This window comes from Silene latifolia, chromosome 5 (genome assembly GCF_048544455.1).
Source record: "Silene latifolia isolate original U9 population chromosome 5, ASM4854445v1, whole genome shotgun sequence".
NCBI lineage: Eukaryota > Viridiplantae > Streptophyta > Magnoliopsida > Caryophyllales > Caryophyllaceae > Silene > Silene latifolia.
Window position 1 is genome coordinate 63834585 of NC_133530.1, and position 5236 is coordinate 63839820.

At 42.8% G+C, this 5236-nt stretch overlaps 1 non-coding gene across 1 annotated transcript; it reads left to right on the top strand.

The window, feature by feature from the left end:
- The first annotated feature begins 4643 nt into the window (after positions 1 to 4643).
- Positions 4644 to 4750, top strand: LOC141658270 (small nucleolar RNA R71). The gene has a single exon (XR_012549164.1). It is a non-coding gene; the product is annotated as a small nucleolar RNA R71 (small nucleolar RNA).
- The last annotated feature ends 486 nt before the right edge of the window (positions 4751 to 5236 follow it).

A 5236-nucleotide genomic window follows, 5' to 3' on the forward strand; every position in this document is an offset into this window, starting at 1 on the left:
GGAAATAGGGAGAAATGTAGCATAAACTACATGAATGGGCTCTGAAATGCGTGTAAAATGGGATGTAAAACATCATATAAAAGACAAGCATCAAACTTCCCCAAACCAAACCCTTGCTTGTCCCCAAGCAAGAACTAGACTCAATCTAATGACCTAATGGAATGAGTTCAATCTCAGAGCGAAATGCAACATGTAAAGCCTAAACCAATTTAATGCACAACCAACAATCAATTAGCAAATGAATCATGCAAACGAGTTATGGAGCCGTTAAAACCATCAACTGGTCGATCGTAGAGACTTATCAAATCGACTCTCACGGTCGCCAAATCACTCATAAGCACAGGTGAATATATAAGTGGATAGAAAGAATTTATTTGGTAAAGACTCTCACCTAACTACGACCTATAAGAACATGCCTGCAGTCTAATATGAAAGCAATCTCTACAACCGTACATACGCATTCCAACCAACAAGAGACCATGACACATGCCGAGGTATATATGTGGATATGTGAGGTATGGGTAAGAAGAGGCAAACCATTTATGGAAAAGTGGAGGTACAGGTGATCAAGCTAGTACCGAAACGGAACCATATGGCAACATCCAACTTCTTGCTCAAAAACAAATGGAACGGTGCTATAGCAAGCACAAATCTCACAATCTCCAGGTATAAAAGTAATCAACTAACTCCCCACAAAATATGAATAATATATGGGAGCAAAAATCGCCAAAAGATAAGGATTTTGAATTATGCGAATTGGTTCTTTCTCTTTTTCTCAACCTCGGCCGATCGACCTATAATGCCAATGATCGACCGCTTCAACAAGATGAGTAACTCTTTTTTTTTCTTTTCGAATCATTTTTTCATCTTTTTTTTTCTTTTCTTATTTCTTTCTTTCCTCCTTTTCATCTTTCCAACAATATCTCAAACATGAGCATATGCTACCAAAACTAAGTAACAATCCCAAGAACACAGACTACTAGCTTGACAAGGGCAAGCTAAATGTAGGATGTAGTAATGGGACAAAAAGGTCATTTTTTTTGGCAAAGCAGGGGTTCATGGGCAAAACGAATAAGGGGAAACCTCTACCACATGTGTCAACTAACCACAGACTTAATGCGCATGTATTAAGCGCATTAAGTTCATATTTATGCACATTTATGTGACATGCCTCATAAGGAGTACTACTCACATTCCTAAATAAACTGGTCATAGATGTCACCAGTTATAGGCTCTAAATCTTTAAATACGATGTAGCTTGCCAATTTTCAAAGTCAAGTCTCAAGTCCAGCAAATAATTAATGAAAACTCGTAGATATGCATTTATACGATTATACTAATAACATGTTAATCAAGCAAGGCTCAGGCAAAACAGTGCCAAAATGCAATATCATCCTTGAAATACTACCGTTCCGACTCGACCTATATGCTAAAATAAACGTGCATTTTATGGAAATTTTTGAAATTTTTCAATTTTTCTGAGAATTTTTTTGAATATAAGAATGAAATAAACAATGCAAAACAAAATGTAAACGTGAATGCAAGCAAATGATATGCGACGCAAAACCCTTCCCCAAACCAAATCGCACAATGTCCCCATTGTGCAAAATCATGTAATGAAGAAAAGAGAAATGGGAATTTGCGAGAAAATAAATAAAAATGACATGAAGTGGAAATCGGGAACTTACAAGACTTTAAACTCAGAAAAGGAAACCTCCCCAAACCAGCGTGAGCTAGGAGGTTCCAGTAGCCAGCAATGCTACTAATAAGTACCGAAAGACAAATAAAACCCACTATAAAATCGAGAAGACAATTTTGAAGCGGTAAATATGTGCACAAATGAGAAAATTAGAAGAAATAAATAATTGGACGGAAAATAAAGTGGAGTAGAAAACTCCCTTAAGTCCGCATATCGACCAAACACAGCAGGGGAGAGGTCATGAATAGGTATTAAAAATGCGTCCTTGGTCGATCGACTAAGAACGGCAATCGATCGACTAATGTGTCAGAATGAGCTCTGGAAAGTGCAACCAGTCGATCGATCAATGTAGCAAGTCGATCGATCAAAATATCATTGCATTCTTATTTCTTCGTATTTGCTCAATTACGTGAGCTAAAGAGGTCTAAAAAACCTGCAAATGCACAATAATACGCGCCAAAAATTGCGCAAGAACCCAAAGCAAAGTCTCAAATGTATAAAATCCTAAGCAAGCAAAATAAAATGCGAAGTTTCGCGCACACAAAAGCAATAAAAAGTGTCTAACAAAAGCAAAATAAAAAGTTTGGAAAACATGTGATCAACTAGTAGTTGATCAAGAACGGCCACGGAATGGCCCACTTTGTCGGCTTATGGCTACTAGAGGTAGCCTCAACGGTGCTTATCTTAGCAGATGCACCCTTCTTAGCTTCCACGTCCGTATGGCTCAACGGATCAACACTTTCATCATCTCCCCATCAATGACCTCTTCTTGCTCATCAAAGTCCAAGTCGGACTCCGTGCCTTGACCGGTTCGTCATCAACTTCCTCATCGCTGGCATAGCCAAGGCAACCAAGACCTCCTCTTTGAATGATCGCCCTTTGCGGCCTAGAGTGACTTGCACTCTTCCTTCCCAAACCACCTCCCCGCATTATCGAAATAGACAAATCTTCCTCCAATTTGCTCCCATCAAGGCGGAGGGGTTACAACATGAATAGAGATAGGTAAATTAGGAAGCACAAAGCACGATTTCTTGTCGAAACCGTGTTACAAGTCACACAGCCACATGGGGTCCTTTTTCTTAGATGGGGCAAAACGATAGAATGCTTGCCCACTTTAAAAGTCGGGTTCCCAGATCGACATCTATGATCGCACCAAATAGCAGTGTGCAAAAATGGCCTACCCAAAATAATGGGAATATGGGCATCCTCAGGCATGTCAAGTACCACTTAAGTCGACGGGGAAGAAGAACTTCCCTATTTGGACAGGATGTCTCTAAGACTCTATTGGCCGGACTGCAGATCGGTCACCATCTCAGCATCGTCATATCTCACACCGCGAACCTAGTCAATTTGAGCCTCCTAGCTAGACTCAAAGGCATGACGCTTATACTAGCTCCTAAGTCACATAATGCCTTCTCAAGAGAGAAGGTACCTATATTGCAAGGAACAGAAAAGCTACCGGGTCCTCTAGCTTGTGAAGTGCAGTGTGAGACAAGTAAGAGCATGACTCTTTAGTTAATGCGACAGTATGAACATGTTCAAGTGACTTTTTCTTAGACAGGAGTTGTTTCATGAATTTAGTGTAGGCAGGCACTTGATTGACCAACTCAAGGAAAGGAACTTGTACATTCAAACTACGAATAACCTTTTCAAATTTATTGAAAGATACCTGTTCCTTTGTCGGCACTAGTCGCTCTGGATATGGGGCTGAGAGAAGTACCTTAGCCCTCTCCTCTAAATCGCGCGTGCCAAGATCCGTGGACTTAGCTGAAAGTCCACCACCTTCTCCTTATGAAGCTTGAACCCTCCTCGCACCGGGTCTTAAATGTGAGCCATTAAGCGTCATTGGATCGAACTGGAACCGGGCGGACCCATCAGCACTCGGGTATGGCCCTAACACTTTCGGAGTTGTCGTGCCCCGAAACAAATGGTCCCTCAAATTATCGGGCATCGGAGGACGAAAAATCTCGCTATCAGCAGTGATCTTGGTCGATCGACCACTATCCTCAGTCGATCGACCGAGGTGTACAGTTCCAGGCCAGAACCCACGATCGCCGATCGACGTATATCGATCGATCGATATACCCTGGTAGACGCCTTTTCTTTGAATTATTCACATGACTTTGTTTTGACTCGGCCCGCCTCATTCTTTCAGGGCATCCTCGATCATAGCAGGCCCCTCCAGGGTAGACCCACTCCTCAAAGTAATGGCATTTAGGTCTCTTTCGGTCGGTTGAGTCGGTAAGTGTCCGGGAGCTCGAGTGGTACTCTTACTAGCCAATTGAGCAATTTGGCTCTCTAGTAGCTTCATCCCTAGACCTCTCTAGCTTGGGACTCCTTCACAGTTAGTGTTCTTAAACTCAAGCAAAATCGTAACCATGGGATTGTTGTTGCCGCGGCACATAAGGGGGTTTTTGGTATTGTTGTTGCTTATGATGAGGGGGCACATAAGTCATTGCTATCACTTTTGTGGAGGTTGAGTCGGATTTAGGACATTCGCTACTCCACCTCAAGTTGGGGTGGACATTGCTCATAGTACGTGTTTTGTCCGCTATAGTGTTGAAATGCAAGACAAGACTCAAAGGATCGGGACAATTCTCCGAGACATGTCCCTCGGCTCCACATCTTCTGCTGCACGAAAGGACCGTCAAACAAAGATTTACTTGGTACATACCACCTTTAGAAGCTCCTCCTAATTCATATTTGTCAAACCTTGCAGTGAGGGCTTCTAGTGCAAAAGAACAGAGGAAGATTCAGCAGCTCTCCTCCGGTTTCCTCTCGAATTCCCATATTCGGCCTTATGAGTGGCCAAATCATCGATAATCTTCCACCCCTTGGTCTCTCCCATGTTCTCAAAGAAATCGGCCATTGGCCGCAGATCCAATATGGCCCTCTCGATCGTCATATACCCATTATAGAATCGGTGCACAAGCTCCATTTTTCGAACCCATGGTGCGGTATGGTTCGCACAAGTTTCTTGAAACGGACCCATGCTTCATGGAAGTTCTCATCTGGCCCTTGTTTAAAGCTCGTGATCTGAGCTCTAATGGCATTCGTCTTCGAGGCGGAGAAGTACTTTTGTAGAATGCCAGGCTAAGGAATTCCGTCGGTGATCCCATGGGCGGCTCGGTCCAGATCTCTATACCACTCTCTTGCAAAGATCACGAAGAGAGAAAATGAACATGGTCTCCTTTGATCCGATCTTGGGTCACACCGCTAGCATGGGGTATAGAGCAACAATAATCAATAAAATCTCCATGTGCTTGGCTGCATCTTCATTTGTACTCCTCGAATCGGTTTCTCTCAACCAGTTAATATAGGAAGGATTTGGCTCGAATTTTCTCGCTCCCAGGTAGTTCGAATCCTTTGTAGAGATTCGCACCGTTGGCACGAGTGACTAGCAATGGTTGCTTCTTCACCATAATCGGGATTTCTGGAGAAGTAACTGTCTCTCCAAGAAGTAGAGGCAGGAGATGTAGGTGGATCTCCTTCGAACAGAGCGTTCTCGTAGTAGCTTGACAGAGTACTCGGCTCTTC